General features: G+C 52.3%; 4 non-coding genes across 4 annotated transcripts; 3 read left to right on the top strand and 1 right to left on the bottom strand.

Annotated features, from left to right (window-relative positions):
- Positions 1 to 2,063: 2,063 nt before the first annotated feature.
- Positions 2,064 to 2,135, top strand: TRNAP-UGG (transfer RNA proline (anticodon UGG)). Its single transcript has one exon. It is a non-coding gene; the product is annotated as a tRNA-Pro (tRNA).
- A 1,398-nt stretch (positions 2,136 to 3,533) lies between these two features.
- Positions 3,534 to 3,605, top strand: TRNAP-AGG (transfer RNA proline (anticodon AGG)). Its single transcript has one exon. It is a non-coding gene; the product is annotated as a tRNA-Pro (tRNA).
- A 1,995-nt stretch (positions 3,606 to 5,600) lies between these two features.
- On the top strand, positions 5,601 to 5,673 carry TRNAK-CUU (transfer RNA lysine (anticodon CUU)). Its single transcript has one exon. It is a non-coding gene; the product is annotated as a tRNA-Lys (tRNA).
- Positions 5,674 to 8,794: 3,121 nt separating this feature from the next.
- Positions 8,795 to 8,867, bottom strand: TRNAK-CUU (transfer RNA lysine (anticodon CUU)). Its single transcript has one exon. It is a non-coding gene; the product is annotated as a tRNA-Lys (tRNA).
- Positions 8,868 to 12,810: the final 3,943 nt, after the last annotated feature.

The raw sequence follows: 12,810 nt of genomic DNA, 5'->3' as shown, positions 1-12,810 counted from the left end.
CACGCACAGATGGCCAATAAACATGAAAAACCACTCACCTCACTAGCAAAGTTTCTTTCCCGACTTTCTGAACTACCCGCTGCATCAATTCCATTCTAGGCCTAGTTTATCTCATAGCCTTACCACAGAAGCCAGTGGGGAATAGCTATATGTCTGAATTCTCCAATTTTGGCATATGCTTTGACTCAGTATATTGATAATTGAGATATGCTACACATACCATAAAATTCACTAAAGTGTATAATTGAGTGGTTTTTATATATTCATGAGATTGTGCAACAGTCACTACTATCTAGTTCTAGAATGTTTTCATCATCCCAAAACAGATGCAGTACCCATTAGCAGTCCTCCCTGTTCCTCCCTCCTCCCATCTTCTGGCAACCACTAGTATGCTTTCTGTCTCCACGCATTTGCCTGTTCTCTACATATGATATAAATGGAATTATACAGTAGCGGTCTTTCATGTCTGGCTTCTCTCACTTAACATTAATGTATTCAAGGTTCATCCTTGTTGCATATGTCAATAATTCATTCCTAATTATGACCGAATAATATTTAGTATTATTGAATAATACTATATTAATTTGCTAGGGTCGCCATAACAGTACCATAGGCTGAGTGGATGAAATAACAGAAATTTATTTTCTCACTATTCTGGAGGCTGGAGTCTGAGACTAAGTATGGGCAGGGTTGGTTGGTGCTGAGGCCTCCTTCCTTGGCTTGGGGACAGCCGTCTTCTCCCTGGGCCTTCATACCATCTTCCCTTTGTGTATGCCTCTATCCAAGATCCAAATTATTATTATTATTATTATTATTATTATTATTATTATTATTATTATTTTGAGACAGGGTTTGTTACCCACGCTGGAGGACAGTGGCATGAACATGGCTTACTGCAAGCCTCCACCTCCAGGGCTCAAGAGATCCTCCTACTTCAGCCTCCTGAGTAGCTGGGACTATGGGTGATTGCCACCACACTCAACTAACTTTTTTTTTTGAGATGGAATTTTGCTCTGTCGCCTAGGCTGGAATGCACTGGCATGATCTTGGCTCACTGCAACCTCCACCTCTCAGGTTCAAGCAATTCTCCTGCCTCAGTCTCCTGAGTAGCTGGGATTACAGCTGTTTGCCACCAGGCCTGGCTGATTTTCATATTTTTGTAGAGATGGGGTTTCACCATATTGGCCAGGCTGCTCTCGAACTCCTGACCTCAGGTTATCTGCCCACCTCGGCCTCCCAAAGTGCTGGGATTACAATAGTGATCCGCCATGTCTTGTCAACTAATTTTTTTATTTTTATTTTTTGTAGGAACGAGGTCTCACTGTGTTGCCCAGGCTGGTCTCAAACTCACACCTGTAATCCCAGCACTTTGGGAGGCCTAGGTGGGTGGATCACTTGAGGTCAGGAGTTCAAAACCAGCCTGGCCAAGGTGGTGAGACCCCCGTCTCTACTAAAAATACAAAAATCAGCTGGGTGTGGTGGCTCAAGCCTGTAGTTCCAGCTACTCGGGAGGCTGAGGCAGGAAAATTGCTTAAACCCAGGAGGCGGAGGTTGCAGTGAGCCGAGATTGTGCCACTGCACTCCAGCCTGGGCAACAAGAGCGAAACTGTGTCTCAAAAAAAAAAAAAAAAAAAAAAAAAAAAACTATGAAGGCCAGTAATAAGCCCTTGATTTGTCATTCAGATTGTATTTTGTTTGGATTGTCATTTGCCGTTTTAAAAACTTGGGTAAAATCTGTGTATTTCCTTTGTGATTTCTGACATCACTATCCTGCCTGGAAATCCTTTTACCTTAGTAATAGGCAAATGCACTTACATTTCATATCAGCACGACATTGAAACCACCAGCTCATAACCTCAACGGATAACCTGGTTGGTTTATCCAGCAGCAGTAAAGCCTGCCTCGCAAATCGGAGGGTGGCCGCGAACCCAAAGTCCCAGATTCGCAGGTGCGCGCGCTAAGGACTGAGCTATCGGGGCGATGGAGAGAGTCTCGCTCTGCGTCAGGGGCGGAAGGACGTGTCAAAAAACAACAACAACAACAACAAAAGAAGAGGAAGCGGCGGCTCGTTGGTCTAGGGGTATGATTCTCGCTTTGGGTGCGAGAGGTCCCGGGTTCAAATCCCGGACGAGCCCCCTTTTCCTTCTCTTTTTTCCCTTTTCGCATTTTCAGCAAGGACAGGAGACTAGGAAGGCGGAGGGAGGCTGCTGTTGGCAGGGCCTCAGTGGAGACCTCCCGGGGTCCCGGGACGCAGACGGACGGGCCTGAATCGTTCGCCTCGCGGTCGGTCCTATCACCCTGAAATGGGATCCAGCACTGCCAACTGCGGTAACCGTGGTTAAAGGAGACGACCCCGTGCAGCAGGAAGAGGTTGTTTAGAATAAGGAAGAATGCGCCGGACTTGTTTATTTACGGGCATAAATTTTTCGTAGAGTTCGACGGTATGGCGGCTCCAGTCTCAGGTGAGCCCTACCCTAGCTTAAAATTGCATGGTATTGCGGGGAGTAATGTATGTGGCGGGGTGCCAGAGGGAGGAGAATGAGGGAGAGACGAAGGAGGGGCGAAGGCCGGGGCTCAGCTGGCAGCACTTTAGTGGGCCCTGGCGGGGTGGGGGTCTCGGGCCCCGTCTCCACGCCCAGACCCCGAGGCCTTCCCGCTGAGCCAGGAAATTCGAGGCTTGGATCCGGAGGGGATGGGGAGACGTTTTCAGTCCAGACCTGCCGAATTCTCGGGCTCCGGGTGAAATTTGGACACAGAGAAGGGCAGAGTGACAGTAAAAGGTGCCCCGGAACCGACACCTGGACGCGGCCTCTGCTGCCCCAAGGGGCCTCTGCTTCCCCACGTCCTGGTGACCGGAGGTTCCGCCAGTTCCCCCAGTGAAAGGGAAGGAGGTACATCGCTGACTCCGGCGGGCGCCGCGGGTCTGGTGGAGCGAAGCGACGCTCAGTGTCAGCCTCTTGAAGTGAGGTTCCACGTGGGAAGCTCGCCTTCTGGGTTTTGGCTTCCCTGGGGGAGAAGGGAGGACCGGAGCGGGAGAAGCGTGGGGCGCGTCGAGGTAGGGGGCCTGGTGGCTGGTTCCTGGGGCACTCGCGAGGCCTTTACTGACCACCCATCTGCACCACGCCGCCGGGCTGCAGCGTTTCCAAGGCGGCCGTCCAGTGGTTGCGGTTCGCGGACCCTCAGCGCAGCCGCGGCCAGCTCTTGAGAGGTTCCCATGTCCCTCCGGAGCTGGAGCTCCTCACTACGCGACGCGGCGTGACGCGCGGATCGCCAGCCCAGGGCTGAGAGGCGGAGGCGGGCGAGGGCCCGGGGGGCCCTGGATTGTGGGGGCACAGGGGATGCTCCCCATTTTGTGCGGCGCAGGGAGAAGCGGGGGCTCAGGGCTCCCTCCGCGCCCGCCCGCGCTTGAACTTGTCTCTTCCAGACTTCAGGAAATCGGAGTCTCCTCCTAGCTCTGCTCTGCTGGGTCCTCACCTCTGGCCACGAGGACTCCACGAAGGCCACAAAGACAAGCCGGAGGAAGCAAGGTGTGTGGCTCGTTGGTCTAGGGGTATGATTCTCGCTTAGGGTGCGAGAGGTCCCGGGTTCAAATCCCGGACGAGCCCGATTTTTGGTCCAAAATATCGGTTTCTACCCTTTCCTACTTTCGATGAAAATCAGAGATCGAGACAATTCTGACAGGTCAGCGCAGCCCGAGTCCTTCGAAGTTAGTTAGTTTGTTTTGAGACAGAGTCTCTGTCGCCCCGGCTAGAGTGCAGTGGTGCTATCTCACCTCACCGCAACCTCTGCCTCCTGGGTTCAAGCAATTCTCCTGCCTCAGTCTCCCAGGTAGCTGGGACTACAGGCACGTGCCACCATGCCTGGCTAATTTTTGTACTTTTTTTTAGTAGAGACAGGGTTTCGCCATGTTGGCCAGGCTGGTCTCCAACTCCTTACTTCAGGTGATCAGCCCGCCTCGGCCTCCCAAAGTGCTAGGATTACAGGCGTCAGCCACCGCGCTCAGACTTCGAAGTTAATTTGTACAAAGATCTAAAGCTGTCTGACACCACCCACTGCCACATTTAAAATTTATTTGGAGTTTTCTCACCAGTGTCGCCAGAGCCCTATTCCCTGATATTTTTGTTTGATATTTTGCTATTTTTGTTTTCTGCTTTTATTATTATTTTTATTTATGAGCTACTTTTGTCAGTAGGAACTCACTCGAGGCACTGAAGAAGAGATAAGTCCTCCCTATATACAGTAAGAGCCGAGTCTTCACTGTCAGACACCTTAAAAGGTCAACACTGGGATTCCCACCCACTGTCCCTGGCTCCGGCGGCTAGAGCCTTAAGGAAAGAAAGCCGGGCACTTGAGCAGAGGAGATGGGCTATGGGCGTTTGTATCTGGGGTCTAGAGTCCTCTCCCTCCCCACATCCCGACACTCCTCACCTGCGTGTAGCCTTCTGGGGCTCCTCTGCTCCCCTATCCTAGTTCTGGAAGGGTTGCAGACTGAACCCAGGAACCCGGGTATCTGCGTCCTGAGTCCCAGCGCCCACCAGGACTGGGGCCTCCTCACATCTACTCTGAGGACAGAATCTATTGGCAGAGTCTTCCTTTTTGTTTGGGATGCTGGGTTTGAGAACATGCCGGGAACCAAGAGTCGTGACTAATCCAATTTTGAGCGCTTGAGGACCAAGTGGAAAGAAACTCAAGCAGATTTAAAGTGACCAAGGGTTATGCCCTTGAGCCCCTGCGGAAGCAAACAATAATTTTGTGTGCGTGTGGACAAATACATTTGTATTCCAGATCTCACAGAATTTCCTACACAAAGAAATTTGCAAGGAAAATGGACATTGCACCCTAAAAATTAACAAGGAAAGAAGGTACCAGGAGCAACAACTCATTAACAGGAACAGAAACAATATTGCAAATATTTCAGATGCAAAGTGTATCCGACTTATAATACAACTATCCCTACTGTGTCTAAAGAAATGAAAGGCAATAAAGAAAATATCTTTGACATCAGGACCTCCAACCTTCTAGATTGAAAAAAGAACCAAATAGTTCTAGATATAGAAGCACACGGTAATGGAAAGGGAACAACTAGATGCACGCCACAGTAGGTTACAGTGCGGAGCAGTACCTGCGAGGGCTTCTGTGAGTCCCAGTGAGCTTTGGGCTTTCTGTCTGCAGCTGCAAGGATGGCCCATACACAGCAGAACTCTCCTGTCCCTGTAACTCAAGTGGCCTCAAAAAAAAAAAAAAAAAAAAAAGGTTGCCAAGGTTGTCATTGACTCTTTAAGCGCGTGCAGTCGCAGTCTGAGAATGTTTTTTCTCTTTCTGAAAGAAGGCCTTTTCAGCGGAGGGCACGGATTGGGAGAACACAGATATATGCCGGCGCGGTGACGAAGGAGACTCTGGCAGGTCACCTCCATTTATGGGAGATCGCGGGGTGGTGAGGGAAATCCTGCACTAGCGGGGACGTCGGTGGCGAACTGAGCCTGTTGTGGGGGACCCCAAGCGCGCCCTGGTTTCCCGGGGTGATTCATTACCTCCCTTTGTTTCCACCACCCTTAGGCCACCCGACCCATTTGTAGATATGGAAAAGCGCCTATAAGAAAGCCCGGCTAGCTCAGTCGGTAGAGCATGAGACTCTTAATCTCAGGGTCGTGGGTTCGAGCCCCACGTTGGGCGTGCCTTTTGATGTACCATGAAGGTACATCTTTTTCTCCCAGCTTTCTGCCCCTGGCAATGCAAGACTTGGTGAAAGAAGACACTCAAGCAGAAGATTTAAAGTGACCAATGTCTGGTTATGCCCTCTCCTGCTTATTCCAGAAAGCCATCCTGGCTCCTGCCCCATGGATGCGGTTCCTACCTGGAGGACCAGGAGAACAGTAGTTCCTCGCTCCTTGTTAGCAGAGGCCCTGGGGAAGACCCCCACTAGGGTTTTCCTTTTCTGGGATCCCAACAGGGCTGTCCTCATTAAAACAGAAGAAAGTCTGAGAACCTGAGCTTGTACAGGATTGGACTCTCTTGTACCCTAAGCAACAATCATAGCCTGGACAAGGAGCCACCTACAAAACCTTTCTCTGCTTATCTCCCATCGTCCTTATGCCTGGCTCCACCCTTGTCCAGCAACACTGCCCAGATGCTGATCCCCAGGCGGTCATGTCAGGGAGAGTTTGACTCAGGTCCCATCAAGTAGAGGGGGATAGAGATCCCAATGTTCACTAGTTTGAGAGTCCCAGTGTCTGGCTTTCCTGCCTTCCTCTCTGATTAGAGGCCTCCAGCCCAGGGAAGTGGGTGCCGGATCCTCCCAGAAGTGCCCAGTGCAGCCGGAGGGAGCAGCTGTGGTCTCCTGAGTTACCCAACCTCCCTCCACCCGGACCCTCTGGGTGCATACAAGATTTCACTGGATCTCTGCTTGTACGGCCAGCGTGGTGCTGCTGGTACCTGCTTGCAGAGCTGTGAGGCTGCTGATGGTGACCCAGGGGGCAGAGATTAGGATGTTCAACATTAGCAGTAGACGTAGCTAATGCTTATTAGGCTCACCATGCCTAACACTCTTGTAAGCTCTTTACTTATCTAAACTCATTTAATCTTCACTACTATACTCTTATTATTGCATTTTCAGACAAAATTGAGGAGCTGGGATGGAAACATGGAAACCCAGTCAACCTGCCATAGAATGTGCCCTCCCAACCCCAGCAGGTCAGGGAAGCGTACGGCAGGGAAGAGAAGGGCTGCTTGACTTGGTGTCGGCATTCCTGGGGCAGTGAGGTTTATTGACTGATTGATTTACTGAATGAGATGAGTCTCGCTCTGTCACGCAGGCTGGAGTGTGGTGATGTGATATCCGCTCACTGCAACCTCTGCCTCCCGGGTTCAAGGAAGTCTCCTGCTCAGCCTCCCTTGAGTAGCTGTGATTGCAGGAACGCGCCACCACGGCTGGCTAATTTTTGTATGTTTTTAGTAGAGATGGGGTTGCACCATGTTGGCCAGGCTGGTCTCAAACTCCTGGCCTCAGGTGATCTGCCTGCCTCTGCCTCCTAAAGTGCTGGGATTACAGGCGAGAGCCACCGCGCCCGGCCGGTTTATCAGAATAGTTTTTTTTTTTTTTTTTTTTTTTTGAGATGGAGTTTCGCTCTTGTTGCCCAGGCTGGAGTGCAATAGCACCTTCTCGGCTCACCACAACCTCCGCCTCCTGGGTTGAAGCGACTTTCCTGCCTTCACCTCCCAAGCAGCTGGGATTACAGGCATGCACCACCACGCCCGGCTAATTTTGTATTTTTAGTACAGATGCGGTTTCTCCGTGTTGGTCAGGTTGGTCGCAAACTCTCGACCTCCAGGTGATCTGCCTGCCTCGGTCTCCCAAAGTGCTGGGATTACAGGTGTGAGCCACCTCACTCGGCCTATTTAGAATAGTTTATAATGAAAAATACATTGGCACAACTCCTCGGGTGTGCTCCTTAACGCTGCTGCAAGGAACACCACTCAAAATCTAGACCTGGCCTTCTGAGATAGGTCAAGCTGTCAGGTCACTTGGAGCCCACTGAGGAAAGTGGCACTGGGCCGGGCACAGTGGCTCACGGCTGTAATCCCAGCCCTTTGGGAGGCCGAGGCGGGTGGATCGTCTGAGATCAGGAGTTCGAGACCAGCCTGGCCAACATGGTGAAACCCCGTCTCCACTAAAAATACAAAAATTAGGCAGGCATGGTGGCAGGCGCCTGTAATCCCAGCTACTTGGGAGGCTGAGGCAGGAGAATTGCTTGAACCCAGGAGGCAGAGGTTGCAGTGAAGCAAGATCATGCCATTGCACTCCAGCCTGGGTGACAAGAACGAGACTGCGTTTCAAGAAAGAAAGGAAGGAAGGAAGGAAGGAAGGAAGGAAGGAAAAGAAAGAAAGAGGCACCGATCAGTAGGCCTGCTTTTCTTTTTTGCTTTTTCTGAAATTTTGAGATAGAGTCTCACTCTGTCACCCAGGCTGGAGTGCAGTGATGCAGTCACAGCTTACTGTAGCCTCGACCTTCTGGGCTCGAGCAGTCCTTCCACTTCAGCCTCTCAGGTAGCTGAGACTACAGGCTGAGCCACAATACTTGGCAATTTATTTTTTGTAGTAGCAGTAGCAATAGTAGAGATGGGGTCCCTCTTTGTTGCCCAGGCTGGTCTTGAACTCCTGGGCTCAAGTAATCCTCCCTTCTCAGACTACCCAAGTTCTGGGATTATAGGAATGTGCCATCAAGCCTGATTCAGGCATGCTTTTCACATAAGGGGTAAGAGATCTCAGGTTCTAGTCCTGAATAAGCCCAAAGTTTTTTCCTTCTAAAGTCACTAACATTCTAGGTTAGGGGCTTGGTCCCTTCCGTTCCTGCGGTCCTGAGGAGCAACTGTGGGGAGTAAAGGTGGGGAAGCCAGTGCCCTCCAGTTTCCCTGCAGGGCTCGCAAGGGATTGGGGATCGAGTCCTGGAGACCCTCTAGGTAAAGAGGAAAAATCTTGGAGGACAGTGAGAGTCGGTGTGAAGGATCAAGAATTGCCGGTTGTAGGCCCGGCACGGTGGCTCACACTTGTAATCCCAACACTTCAGGAGACGGAGGTGGGCGAATCGCTTGAGGTCAGGAGTTTGTTACATACAAAGTTTCGGTGCCGCAAAAGAAATAGCACGAAAATCTAAAATTTTCTTTTTAATTCTCAGCAAGGAAAGGTACTTCTATAGAAGGGTGCGCCCTTACAGATGGAGCAATGGTGAGAGCACACTTGGACAAGGGAGTTGAAGGGGTGCTATCCTTGCGGGTGAGGCTCGCAGTAAAAGGGTATCGCCCAACGTGGGGCTCGAACCCACGACCCTGAGATTAAGAGTCTCATGCTCTACCGACTGAGCTAGCCGGGCGACGAGCCAGTGTTACGTTAGTGGATTTCTAGGTTAAAGCAGAGTCCAGGACCAGGAGCCTTCAGTGTCGGGACTACACTGCAGAACGCAGCTGCTCCGCAGTAAGCGTTGCCCTCAGGCCTGCCCCAAAGGCGAGGCGCAGCAGGAGGCCCCCGACGGTAGCTGGATCTGGGTCCTTCTCTGCGTCAGAGGCCCACCCGCGGACGCTCCCAGGCCGGCACCTCCTGAGTGTCAGGGTGACTGGCCCTGGCACCCGCCCCGACTCAGGGCCGTGGAAGCAGGTCTGACCTGTGGATTCCTCATTCACACGAAATACCTTTGCTGAGCCCCGACTTCGAGCCCAGCCAGATCCCATGGAGGCAGCAGACCCTGGGCATCCAGCCCCGTTGGAGGGTGTGGCACAGAGCCGGAGCGGCCAAACTGGGGCAAGAAATTGTTGTGACTCCTGCCCAAAGGATGGGGGTGGGGGTGGGGAAGAGGGAGGGACTGCAGGAGCTGCGAGGCGCCCCGGAAAGAAAACCGTGTCCCCGCCAGGGGGAGGTGGGCTGGGCTGGGCTGGGGTGCAGGGGGCCGGGAGAAGGTGGGAGGCGGCCGGCAGTGACGGCGGGAAGCAGACAGGAAACCTCTGTGACCCAGCGGCCTCCTGCGCTGGGTTCCGTGCCTCGCGTCCCACCTGGGCAGGTGACGGTTTCCCGTTCCTTTCTAGGACCCTTAGCCTTTGCCGCTGCTGTTCGGCTGCAGAAGAATTCCCTAGCCAGGTTCGGTGGCTCACGCCTGTGATCCCAGTACTTTGGAAGCCCGAGGGGGTAGGATCACTTGAGCCCAGGGGTTGGGGACCAGCCTGGGCAATATAGTGAGACACCCGTCTCTACAAAAAATAAAAATTTAAAAATTAGCCGGGCGTGGTGGCGCGCGCCTGGAGTCCCAGTTACTCGGGAAGCTGAGGCTGCAGTGAGCTATGATTGCACCATCGCACTCCAGCTTCGGCAACAGGGCAAGACCCTGTCTCAGAAAAAATAAAAATTAAAAAAAAAAAAAAAGAATCCCCCCTGAGTCCTCAGCACTTGCATCTCCCCAGGTTCGAGTCTCCTCCTTGGCAGGGCTGTGGGGGCGGCGGCTTCAGGCGCCCCGTGGACTCTGTTTTTCCTGGCTCTTCTGTTCTCACTCCACGCTGAGGTCCTATTTCTTCCAGGACCCCAGAGTTCAGCCAGGAGGGGGCGCTCCTCAAACCCTACGTCCAAGGTTTAAGGGAGATGCCTGAGAGGGCTCAAGTCACATGCCTGAGAGTAGGGGCTGGGGGGAGTGGAGTCTCATCTCGACCCATCTAGCTAGCCAGACTGGGGCAGGCTGTTATGCTGCCGTGGTGGTCGGGCCTTGCCGCCCGGAGGAAGGCGATCCGGACAGGAAACGAGCAGTTTAAAAGAGAAAAGAAAAAGTGGGAGGGGCTGAGGGCAGCTCTAACCTCAGAAGGTTTTTCCAGCAGCGAGAGGGGAGTGTGTATGGGGTGACCCCTCACGTTCAGCCCCAGCACTGGGGCTTCGACCTGGGCTTTCCGTTTTTTTACTTCTTCCTGGGCTGGTGAATCACCATACCAAACACCTAGAGGATTTGCTGTATCAGCTAGGCTCTGGAAAGAAGAAACAAAACCATTAGAAGAGATATTTGAGACGGATGACGCTTATGTGTACACGTGCATGGATGTGTTGCTATTTTTATTAGATTTATTTAAATGAATTGGCACATGTGATTGGGCAAGTCTGAAATGTATAGGCTGGGCAGCCAAGAGTTAATGTGGAAGTCTTCAAGCACTGTTCTACATGCTTTACCAAAACATGAAGAAATTTTAATACTCGAATTAATCTTTTAATTGCCATTATCCTCACATTACAGATGTGTAAGCTGGGGCCTTTGAGAGCCTCAATTTTGTGGGTCCATATTTGTTGGGTGCAGATGAGGGATGGGGAGCCTGGTCCTGTCATCTTTCCCTCTACCCCTAAAAGAACTGTCCGAGGCCGGGAGCAGCGGCTCATACCTGCAATCCCAACACTTTGGGAGGCCGAGGCTGGCGGATCACCTGAGGTCAGAAGTTCGAGACCAGCCTGGCCAACATGGTGAAACCCTGTCTCTACTAAAAACACAAAAAATTAGCCGGGAGTGCTGTTGAGTCCCTGTAGTCCCAGCTATTCGGGAGCCTGAGGCACGAGAATCACTTGAACCCGGGAGGCAGAGGTCTCAGTGAGCCAAGATCACACCATTGCACTCCAGCCTGGGTGACAGGGACTCTGTCTCAAATAACAATAATAGTAATAAAATAGCTGGGCGCGGTGGCTCACACCTGTAATCCCAGCGCTTTGGGAGGCCGAGGCAGGCAGATCACGAGGTCAGGAGATTGAGACCATCCCGGCTAACACGGTGAAACCCTGTCTCTACTAAAAATACAAAAACTTAGCCGGGCGTGTGGCAGGCCCCTGTAGTCCCAGCTACTCGGGAGGCTGAGACAGGAGAATGGCGTGAATCCGGGAGATGGAGCTTGCAGTGAGCCAAGATCGTGGCACTGCACTCCAGCCTGGGTGACAGAGTGAGACTCTGTCTCAAAATAATAATAATAATAATAATAATAATAAAAACACGTCTGTTTCTTGTTTGCCGTACTGGCCCCACAATGGGCTGGTAAGAGGTCTCAGTTAAACTCACAGGTCCAGGGCCCTAAAAGGCTACTAAACGTGGGGTGAAGGCCTGGAGTAAGAGCTTTAGCTCTGAGTCCCCGCCTCCCTTAGAGGCCCAATGTGCATGGAGAGGAGCATGTCAAGCCGAAACAGAGCTGGCCCCAGAGGCAGGCAGACCAAGGTCTTCAGCCCCTTTCACCCATTCCCAGGCTGTAGGGGACTTCAGAGGCCGGGTCGGGGCCTGGATCCCTGACAGGCTGTGGCAGAGAGATGCTCTATGGCAGGACCTCAGCCAGCCTGCTCCTCCTGGCTGCCCTAGGGTCAGGGCACTGCCTTGAGTCCCTTCATTTGCAAAGCTGAGGAGGCTTGGGGAGGTTTGAAATCCAAGCCAGTTCCTCTGCCAGGAACTGGGGTGTAGCTGTAGTCCCTCGGTCAGTGGGACAATGGGACATTAGGACCTGCCTCCTGTGGCCTGGGGCTTTTCTGCCCAGCTGCTTGCCTGCTCCCTTCCTCCTCCAGAGACAAAACATCGCCCTTGGGATTCCCATGGAGCAGTTCCGACATTCCCCCTGTGGTATCCCCCAGTTGGGCAACCCCATGTATGATAATCTTACTGTCCACCCATGGAAAAGATGTGACTCTCATTCAGAGTGAGGGGTGGAGGGGACTCTACCCGGCCAAAGCCAAGTCACGGGTAAGGCAGGAAGGCCCCAGTTCGTGAAGGAGCACCACCTAGACCACACCTATGGGAACTGCACCTCTGTGCCTGGCTCTGCTCTCCCTGCTTAAGCCACGTCCCCCAAATGGATCCCTAAACGTGGAAAACGTGAGACAGAATGCATCCCCCGAAAAAAAAGTCAGAGATCCAGAACAGAGGACCCTCCTCCTCATGCAACGAGGCAGCTAGGAATTTTCCTGGAGATCTCTCCAAACAGTATTCTCCGTGTTGCTTACAAGCTCTACAAGGCCTGAGCTATGAAAGGGCTCCCTTCAAAGGGTAGATTCCACCCAACGTAGGGCTCGAACCCACGACCCTGAGACTAAGGGTCTCATGCTCTACTGATTGAGCTAGCGACGGGTGGTGTTCTTTTTCCCTGGATCTGAGGCCTTAGGTGACTTGGCTGCTCCTATCAGGCCTTCTCTGATTTCCAACATCCCCTATGTCAATAAGGACTCCGGATTTTGGGGCTGAGTCCCCTAGACCAGCCAAAGTTCTAGAGTTGCCACCTGAGGAAATGGAGGGCAGGAGTGGGGCTGGAATCCCAGGACTGTGGGTG

The sequence above is a fragment of the Gorilla gorilla genome, chromosome 18 (genome assembly GCF_029281585.2).
Source record: "Gorilla gorilla gorilla isolate KB3781 chromosome 18, NHGRI_mGorGor1-v2.1_pri, whole genome shotgun sequence".
NCBI lineage: Eukaryota > Metazoa > Chordata > Mammalia > Primates > Hominidae > Gorilla > Gorilla gorilla.
Note: the sequence above shows the minus strand (reverse complement) of the source record. Positions and strands in the feature narration are given on the sequence as shown.